Source organism: Kogia breviceps, chromosome 14 (genome assembly GCF_026419965.1).
Source record: "Kogia breviceps isolate mKogBre1 chromosome 14, mKogBre1 haplotype 1, whole genome shotgun sequence".
Taxonomy (NCBI): Eukaryota; Metazoa; Chordata; class Mammalia; order Artiodactyla; family Physeteridae; genus Kogia; species Kogia breviceps.
Window position 1 is genome coordinate 8,078,587 of NC_081323.1, and position 11,009 is coordinate 8,089,595.

Sequence of the window (11,009 nt, forward strand, 5' to 3'; positions counted from 1 at the left end):
ACCTGGTTTCTAGGTTTGGGGACATAGGACTACGGCGGGCCTGTATTACTTTTACAATCAGCAAAACAAACAAATGAAAACATAGGGAAAGCATCGAGATACTCCTCTACTCAACAGAATAGAACGAATCGAGGAGGTATTATTAAGTAAACACTCACCCCAAAAATCCTCTCCAAAAAGTAAATTATGGAAAAAAAAAAAGTTATGGGCAGTTGTAGTAATCTTATTTTACAGATGCGGAAACAGATGCTGTGTGGGTTCCAAACCCAAAGTCCCACAGCTGGCAAACACTGGTGCTGGGTGTGGATCTTGGGTCTAGGTGATTGTCTCCCACCTGAGTTGCTTTTTTGCTTCTGTGACACAGAACACAGCACCTGGCAGTCAGCCTCCATGTCGAACTGAGCACCTTCCAGGGATGAAGTTAATTTCTTAGAAGACCAAGGTCATCTGAATTCTACCTTAAACAGGAAATCAAGCAAGGGGGGGGCTTGGCAGGGGCTAGATAAGACCTGGGGCCGACTGATAAATGTTCAGTTGCAAAGTGGAAACTGTCACAGGCAGTGACACAAACAGTCATGCCGTTTATACGCTGCCTTGATAAAATTGTGGGGACAGAGGCTCGGAAGCAAGACCCCTTGGGTTCCAATCCAGGTTCACCACTGACTAGTTGCAGGTTCATTAAAGCTTCTGTGCCTCGACATGCTCATTTGTAAAATGGGAACCACAATAAGACCACCATAACAGGTCCGCTGTGAGGACGGGATGAGTCAACACAGGAACAGTGTTAAGAAGAGGGTCCCATGCTAGGCAACCATAGATATCCTCCCCTCTCTTCCCCCAGTACATCCTCCTAAGCATTAGCTGATCTGATTGCTCTCTGCCCCATAAAGAGGCACGGAGAGGCACGAGAGTCCCAAGTTTGTACACAGATGGACTTGGTGGCACATTCCTGTTCTTCCAGCCTCGAGCTGTGTGACGGGGCAAAGCCGCTTCCCCTCTCTGTGCCTCGGTTTCCTCGTAGATCCAACCTCACTTAACAGCCATCATTATGGAGACTTTGAGAGAACTGAATGAGCTATGGGGTGTACACCGCTCAGCTCAGTCATTTTTCTATAGTGGTGGCTATTTTTATTGACATCCTATCCTAATGACAAGAAACTGAGAAGCAGAAATTCAGGCAACAGCACCTAAAGGTGCAGAATCCTCAGTGCTTTCCCTAAGAACAGTGCACCCCCAAGGATGTTATGTCGACGGCTGGTGGGATACAGAATGACATTAGGGGACGCATGGACAAAATTAGTTATTACCTTTAATAGTCATGTTTTTATTTTCACAGTTTCTACCCGTGGCAAGCGAATCAGTCTCCCCTTTACTAAGGTGACGAAGTTTCCCTTTGATATAAATGTAGTTAAGTAGTAATAAGTACTACTTATTAATACAATATTATTTTAATATTAATATTAGTTGTGCAGTAATAAGTAGTAGATGGATCTAAAGAAAAGTATTAACTGAATCCTATACAAGGCAGAGACTGTGGTCAATCATATCTGGTGATTAAAATAGCCCAGCAAGATGGTCAAGGGACCTCTCGAGGGCTGCAGGCAACGACGGCCTGTGTGATTCACCCTGCGTTCTACGTTCTTTCGTAGTGAATCCGTCCTCTCTCTGACTACACATTCACCTTGTCCTTGACAGATTTCCTAACCACAAATTAGAACCATCTTATCAACTGTCTTGGTCTCCCATGTTAAGTCCTTCCTAATTTCCCATTTTACATCTTTAACTGGCATGCGTATGTGTGTAAGAGAGAGAGGGATCCTTGTGAACAGAGATCATACTTTCCTTACACTACATGCTTCAGTAGTGGACACACGGAGCTGACTTAATCATGATAGTTTAACATGTGTGATATGAATGCATTATTGTTTCTAATCCCCCCGATGACTTGATAAGGTAGATATGATTACATGCCAGTTTTTATTAATGGGGAAGAATTTGAGACTTACAGAGGTGCTGTGGGCCCAAAGGGAAGCAGCTGAAACTAGCAGTTGAACCCAGGTGGTAGTCTGAACTTGGAACCTAGATGCTAACTATTACACAACATTGAATCCACTTTAAAAGATGCCTCGGGTGGATGGATGGGTGGAGGGGTGGATGGATGGTTGGAAGGAAGGAATAGGAGAGGCATAAAGAGGCAACAGGACGATCTTCGGAGAGTCCTGAATCCATGTCATGGGTTCTACTCTGTGCTAAGCACTGGACAGACGTTACCTTTACTCCTCATGTAAAATGTTTGCTCAGAGAAAGGGTGACATGGAGATGTCGTAGAGGTTTGCTATTAAGACATCTGCTGTTAAGAGCACAGACTCTGAAGTCAGACAGACTAGGTGCCGATCTTGGATCTGCCACTTAAAAGCTGAGCAAGCTTGGGCTGCTACTTATACTACCTGGGCCTGTTTCCCCATCATCTACTCCACAGGGGTCCTACAAGGATCAGATGAGACCTTGTGTCCCCAGTGCCTACTTTACATCATGTTGTCAACATATGCTCGCTGTAATGGTTGCTGTTGCTGTAGTTATCACACTTGTGAATCTCAGAACTGAACTACCAACCCAGGTCCATTTTAAGAGAGGGGGGAGTTTGGGACTTGAAGTCGGACTTGAACATCAGGGAGTGTAACTGGCAGACTAGTGGCTCTCCAGAAAGATCCGTAGCCTAATCCCAGAACCTGTGGCTCCTGTTACTTTGAATGGCAATGAGGAGTAAAGGTCACAGATGGAACTAAGTTTGCTCATCAGCGGGCTGAAGGGAGTCAGCTGAAAGGAGGGAAGGTGGCCTGGATTATCCAGGTGGGGTCAATGTAATCACAGGGCCTTTAAAAGTGGAAGAGGGTGGCCCTAGAAACAATTCCTGGCGGGATCGGCGTTGCTGGCTTTGAAGGTGCGGGAAGGCTCCAAGAGCCAAGGAACGCAGGACGCCTCGAAGCTGCAGATTCTCCCCCCTAGAACCTCCAGAAAGAACGCGGCCCCGCCAACACCTTCAGTTTAGCCTGAGGAGCCCTGGATTGGACGTCTGACCTCCAGAACTGTAGGTAAGTTTATACTATTTTAAGGTTGTTGTTGTTGTTGTTGTTTTTGTGGTACGCGGGCCTCTCACTGTTGTGGCCTCTCCCGCTGCGGAGCACAGGCTCCGGACGCGCAGGCTCAGCGGCCATGGCTCACGGGCCCAGCCGCTCCGCGGCACGTGGGATCTTCCCGGACCGGGGCACGAACCCGCGTCCCCTGCATCGGCAGGCGGACTCCCAACCACTGCGCCACCAGGGAAGCTCTGTTTTAAGTTGTTTTGAGGTGATTTGTTACATTAGCCCTAGGAAATGCATTCGGCAAGGAAAGATTCAGACTCTGGCCTCAGATTGATAGGAAGTCAGAGGTCTGGGCAGTTCGCTTCACGCAGGCAGTTTGGTTTCACTTGCCCTCTTTTTTTTTGTTTGTTTGTTTTTGCGGTACGCGGGCCTCTCGCTGTTGTGGCCTCTCCCGTTGCGGAGCACAGGCTCCGGACGCGCAGGCGCAGCGGCCATGGCTCACGGGCCCAGCCTCTCCGCGGCACGTGGGATCTTCCCGGACCGGGGCACGAATCCGCGTCCCCCGCATCGGCAGGCGGACTCCCAACCGCTGCGCCACCAGGGAAGCACTCACTTGCCCTCTTTTTCAAAATAAAACCACAGGCAGCCACTGCTTCTGCTTCTCCAGCTCGCCTGCCTGCGTGCTCGGACCCTTGCGCTTGGGAAGGGGGTGGGGCGCGTCTATGCAGCCCGATGGTGGAGTGGGCTTCCGGCTAGTCAGCCGGAGGAGGGGTGCCCCCGGGCCCCAGCCACCAGCAGTTTCCACGAGGGAGCAGGTGGAAGGCGTTTCCACCTGAGCGGAGCGAGCTGTCGTTTTTTTTGTTTGTTTGTTTGTTTATCAAGACCAGGAAATGGCTTTCTAGTCTCCGAGTTCCATGGCTCAGAGGAGGAGGGATCGCAGTTATTTCCTTCACACGAGAGCTCTGGTTAAAACAGGAAACGAGCTGTAGGGCCACTGGCGTCTGACAGACATCAGGGCACCGTTGGTTTCTCTTCCTTTGCAAATGTGACCGGCTTCATCACAGGCAGGAGAGGCTGACCCTTAGAAACTGGTCCACCTATAAAGGGAGATTTTCTCAATTTCAAGGTCAGCTGTTCACTCTCATTATTTAAATGGAAGTCAATTTTACATACAAAGCACATATCTTAATTGTTCTCAGTTGTGACACTTACATACACCCAAACCAAATTATAGAATGTGTTCATTACCTGTGCCCTGTTCTGGGCAATACCAGCCACCAGCCGGTCTCCAGAGGCAACTACTCATCTGCTTTGGTTGCTATAGATTAGTTTTTCTAGAATTTCATATAAATGGCATCAGGCAGCATGTGCTCCTATGTGTGGGGTTTTTTTTTTTTTCCACTTTGCATAATTTTGATTCATCTGTGTCACAGATCAGTAGTTCTTTCCATTTTATTACTGAGTAGGTACATCCAATGAATGTACCTTATTTTAAAAAATCTGTTTTGTTGTTAATGCTATTTGGGTGGTTTCCAGTTTGTGGCTGTTCTGAATAAAAATGCTGTAAACATTCACGTATAAGCCTTTTGTATGGACATTTGTTTTCATTTCTCTTGAGTAATACCGAGGAGGAGTAGAATTATAAGAAACTGCCAGACAGTTCCCAAAGCCCTTGTACTTCCGTCAGCAATTAAATAACAGAACCATAGTAAAGGTTTGAGAGTTGTTCCTCCTTGTGTGTGTTTTTTCTTTTTTCTTTTTTTTTGGCTTTTCTAATGTGTGTGAAATTGTATCTCATTGTGGGTTTAAACTGCATTTCCCTGATGACTAATGATGTTAAGTACTTTTTCACGTGCTTATTAGCTATGCCTATATCTTTTGTGAAGTGTCTGAGTTTTTTGCCCATTTTTAAAACATGTATGTCTTTTATTAGTTGTAGGAATTCTTTGTATATTCTAGATGCAAGTTCTTTATCACATACAGGTGTAAAAATTTTCTCCCAATCTGTGGCTTCTCTATATTCTTTATACTATCTTTGAATAAGCAGAAATTTTAATGTCCAGTTTATTTTATGATTCGTTCATTTTGTGTCCGAAGAATTCTTTGCCTAACCCAAGTATACAAAGAAGTTTTTTAAAATGTATTCTTCTAGAAGATTTCTAGTACTGGCATTTACGTTTAGTTCTCTGATCCATCTCAAATTTTTGTGTGTGTCTGGAGTTAGTGCGGGAGATGGGGTCAACAAATTCCAGTGCCAGTTCTGTGGAGACATCAGGATGACTGTTCTAAGTTCAGGGTCTAGTGCAGGATTCAGCAAATCTTTTTCTATACATAGAAACAGGGCCAGAGAGTGAATATTCTGGGCTTTACAGGCCATATGGTTCCTGTTGCAACTTCTCTACTTTGCCTTTGTAGTGCAAAAGCAGTTATAGACAACATGTAAACACAGGGCGTAGCTGTGTGCCAGTAAAACTATTTACAGACAATGAAATTTGAATATCATAATTATTACATTTCACAAAATATTATTTTTTTGGATTATTTTTTAACTATTCAAAAATGTAAAAATCATTTTTAGCTTGTGGGCTATACGAAAACAAACAGCAGCCAGATTTGACCTGCAGCCTCAAGCCATAGGTTGCCAAGTCCTGGGCTACTCGGCAAGGCAAACGTTCAACAAACAGAAGGACACGCTGTGATAACAGCCTCAGAGTAAAGAGCTGTGTGCTGTGGGCGAGAGAATAATAGGCGATGCGTAATCTACTTTGGATGAGATCAAAAGGAATTATAACTAAACCACAATGAGATACCACTTCACACCCATTAGGATGGCTATTATTTGTTTAAAAATAAAGTGTTGGTGAAGATGTGGAGAAATTAGAACCTTGGTGCCTTGCCGGTGGGAATGTAAAATGGTGCAGGCTCTGTGTAAAACGTGTAAAAGTTAAAACAGAATTACCGTATGATTCAGCAATTCCACTCCCAGGTAAATACCCAAAGAATTGGAAGCAGGAACTCAAACAGAAACGTGTACACCCATGCTCACAGCAGCACCATTCACGAGAACCGAAAGGTGGAAACAACCCAAATGTCCATCAACAGATGAATGAATAAACATGTATAAATGCAATGGAAAATTATTTGGCTATAAAAAGAAAAATGAAATTCTAATACATGCTCCAACATAGATGAAACTGGAAAACATTATGCTAAATGAAGTAAGCCAGACACAAAAGGACAAATATTGTATGATGCCACTTATCTGCAGTAATATAGAATAGGCAACTTCAGAGAGACTGAAAGTGTAATAGAGGTTACCCAGGAGCTGGGGGGAAGGAGGAGTTACTTAATAGAGTTCCTGTTTGGGATGATAAAGTTTTAGAAATTGACAGTGGTGATGGTTGTAGAACACTGGAAACATACCGAATGCCACTGAATTGTATACTTAACACTGGTTAAATGGTAATTTTTTTATTGTGGTAAAATATACATATTTTTAGAAATTAAAGGAATTATAATTAAAGGTCTTTCTCTGAGTCTGTCAGGCACTGTACTAAATGTATCACATATCACTTTACTTAATCTTTACAACACTATGAGGTAAGTTCTGTTATTATCATTATACCCATTTTATAGGTGAGGAAACTGAGGCACTAAGTTTTGACAACTTGCCCAAAGTCACACATCTAGTGAGTTGCAGAATCAGGATTCAAACCCCAGCAGCCTGGCTTTCAGCTACCACGATCCACTGCCTTTAAAAGCAGTAACTCTCAGCTTTGGCTGAACTCGAGCATTTTCTGGGAAGCATTTAAAATTCCCCGTGTCCAGGCTGCACCTAGTTAAATCAACCTCTGGAGGCTGGACCAGGCATCACTAACTGTAAAAAAGCTCCCCAGGTGCTGCCAATGTGTAGTCAAGGTGAGAAAAACTGAGATGATGTTACAGCCATGACCTCAAAAGTGAAGAGGAGTCAGCCATGGGGGGAGGAGGAGAAGGGTTCACTCCAGGCCATACATTTTATGAGTCATGTATTTTCATCAAACCGCGTTGGTCTTTTTCCTATGTGAGAATAGTGACGTGTCCTAATAGGAATGGTTGCTGATATGTATTGAGCAATTATGCCCCAAGCATGACACTACGTGCTTCTCACACTTTGTCTCCATTAATATTCATGATGACCTTAGGTGTAAATGCCATCATCCCCATTTTACAGATGAGGCAACTGAGGCCTAAAGAGAGTGAGTTGCTTGCTCAAGGCCACACTGGTACTAAGAGGCAGTACACGCGGGTACCCAGGCACATGTGGTCCAAGCTCGGCTCTCCAGCCTGCCCGCCCAGGGAAGCTGGCCAAGGGTGTCCCAGCAGGAACAGTGAGAAAGGAGGTGACGTACCCACTGCTGTTGGTTTTGTCTTATTTTGTTTTCAGTACCTGTCTGCCTATGGCAAGGCCTCTTGATTGAGTCAGGACCTTGGTGCTTCCATAACGTCACCATGGCCTGGGGCTGCTCTGAGGAAGAAGTTTGTTAAAAGAATCTGAATAATCTCTCTCTGGGGTGGAGAGGAGGCCTGAGGTTGGGAGAATTTTGTTGGGGGAATTCAATGCATCGTCAGCTGGAATCCAATAAGGAGATTTACAAGGCCCCTGGTTCAGGGAGAGTGGACCAGGGTGTGACGGTGTGTATGTTTCTAGGTCTGGATCATGTTGATTGTGTCCACAACTCAGAGCAAGCTTGACTAGGGAGAGGGGCTGACCCCGGGAGACACAATACAGAGAAAAGTCCCTTGACATTTTCCTCTGATTCTGAAAGGCCGAGACCACGTCTTGCTAACACATAACTCTGCTTCGCGAACAGTGTCTGGCACGCAGTGTTAGCTGCTCGTTAAAAACTTGTGGAGCAAATGCATATGTGCAATGGGTGGGGGAAGGGCTGCTCTGCAGACGCGTAGATGAACTGAGATCCTGGCTGGACACTTGTTAATAGATGAAGGGATGAAGGAAAAAATGTTCCAAGGAAGGAAAAATTCATGTTTCAAGTTCAAATTAAGCTTTTCTATGATGTCACCTATGACGGATGAGGAAACTGAGGCTCAAAGAGTTCTAGTGATTTTGTCAATTACGATGCAGCTAGAAAGTACCAGAACTTGGATTTGAACTTGAGCCCCCACACTCCTGTTCCAGGGTTGTTTCTACTGCACATTAGCAAACAACCAGAGGATAATGTGAGTGAATAGAAAGAATATTTCATGGCAACACGAGGACCCTAAACATCATCACCAATGAGAAAAAAATCATAATAAGAGCATTAGCTAGGATTCATTAAGAGCTTACTCTGTGCCAGGTGTATGTGTATTTGAAATACATTATCTCTAGAATCTTCCCCCCAAAAAACCCTATGGAATGGAAGCTATTATCATGCTTATTTTATAGCTGCAGAAATGAGGTCCAGGGGCATCACCAAGCCTCAGTTTACACAGTTAATAAGGAGCAGAGCAGAAATTCAAACTTGGGAGTCTCAGACACCGAAGTTTAGCCACTGTTCTCCTGTCAGTCCGTTCAGTGTCAGGCAAACTGGCCTTTTTTTTTTTTTTTTTTTTTTTTTTTTGCGGTACGCGGGCCTCTCACTGCTGTGGCCTCTCTTGTTGCAGAGCACAGGCTCCGGACGCACAGGCTCAGCGGCCACGGCTCACGGGCCCAGCCGCTCAGTGGCACATGGGATCCTCCCGGACCGGGGCACAAACCCCCGTCCCCTGCATTGGCAGGCAGACTCCCAACAACTGTGCCACCAGGGAAGCCCCAGACTGGCCTTTGATTGTAACTGAGTTAATGATAATAATTATTATACCTTCCTTTCTGGGGCTTTTAATGTTTCTATTTTAAGAGAACTTTCACAGTCCTTTGACAGAATTTTCCACATTTCAAAACCAGGTGCTTTGGTGTCATGTCCCGAGTGATGGAAATATTTCTGGTCACAGCTGTGAAAACATAATTGGTAGATAGCCACAAAGAATATGAACATGGCTGCAGAGTAGATTGTTATCAGCCTGGGGTCAACACCCCTGTGTACCTTCCCCGGGCCCCCTGGTGCCCAGTCAGGAAGCTGGGAAAGAGTGCTTTTCCCCTTGGTCCTAAAACTCCTGGCCTCTCCCTGCCCTTCACCCACTCCCCTTCAGGAGAGGAGCAGACTTATCTGGTAGGTAAATTGGGGAGGAATCAAGCTGTCTTCTGCTCCCTGTCTCCTTGCAGATGGGGAGTTGTTCTCTGCTCCTGTGTTGGAATTGGAAGATTCATTTCATTCTCGGGTCAGTGTGGGGAAGCACAGTGGCCCACAGATATCGAGATTTATCAGCAATAGAGGAGACATTTTGGCTCCCATCTGTGCTATAGATTGAATGTTTGTGTGTTCCTCCCCTCCGCAAATTCATGTGTTGAAACCTAATCCCTGGTGTCATGGCATTAGGAGATGGGGGCCTTTGGGAAGTAATTAGGTCATGAAGTTGGGGCCCTCACGTGTGGGATTAGTGCCCTTATGAAAAGAGATCCAGAGAGCTCCCTTGCCCCTTCCACCACTGGAGGACACAGTGAGAAAACAGCAACTCGGAGAGGGCCTAGCCTGGCCATGCTGCACCCTGATCTCTGACTGCCAGCCTCCAGAACTGTGAGAAAGACATTTCTGTTGTTGGTCAGCCACCCAGTCTGGGCTATTTTTGTTACAGCAGCTTGAATGGACTAAGACAACCTGCTCGTTCTTTTGTCTTATTTCTCAATTGGTTAAGAACTCTGGCTGGGAAGGGACCTACCCAAAAAGCCCATCCCAGGGGATGCTAGTTTTAATGAGGTGTGATGTCTGGTCTCTAAGCGGGAGCAATGATTCAGCATCAGGGATGTTCTTTCTTTTCAGTTCACTTACTTATCCCACATTTCCTTGCTAAGCACCTGCTCTCTGCCTGGCCCTGCACTAGACACCCTTTAAATAAGGATGAGCCACTCCAAGTGGGAGCAAAAGGCTTCATCGAGACTGAAAAGAGTTTTCACTTCTGACCTTTTGACGGTAGAGTGGGGTCAGCTCTTTTTGAGAAGCCTAGCATCCATTTCCCATTGCCTGGGTTACAGTCCCCTGATTTTTCTTTGAGGAAATATGCACCCCATCATGAGTCACCCCGGTGGGACTGTCAAGGTACCTTTGCCCTTTCCTAGCCGAGGGATGAATCCACAGCCAAGATTAAGTCAACACACTGTAGATTCTGGGATGGTTGATCTTCACCAGAGTGAGGCAGGGGGAGAAGCAAACTGTAGCTCCCTTACTCCAGAAGAATACTTTTGAGAAGTTTACTTGCTCCCTAGACGCATGGGACGGCTCTGGTTCTCTGTCTTCCTCCCTTCCTCTCTTTTTTCCTTCCTTAGCTCTCAATTCCCCATCTGTGAGTGACTCAGTATCCGTCCCTTCAACTCTTCTCAGCACAGGTCAGCCAGAGTTGGTTCCCTTTGCAAGGGAAAATACAACCCCACTGTCTGCACATGGACTGGAAGAATTAGAACCTTGGGTTCCACACCTTCATCTAACAGCTGGAGAAAATGAAGTTAAGAGGAGACTTTTCAGTTTGGGGTCAAGGAGGCCTTGGGCTTGATGATTAAGAGCACGAGTTCTTGAGTCATCTGGTCTGGACATAAAGCCTGCCTCTGCCATTTTGTAGTTATTGATTGATATGGGACACATTAACTTCCAGGCTTCAGGCCATCACCTCTGAATATAGGATAATAATAGTACCTAGCTCCCAGGGCTGGGAACACTGTGAAGTGCATAATAACCTTTGGCTGTTATTTTGGTGATGATTCTAGATTTCTTCTGAGAAGTCATGCAAAACAGGAATGTAAATTGCAAAAAAGATGCTGAGCAGGAAGGCACTAAAGAAAGCCTTTCTCCAAAG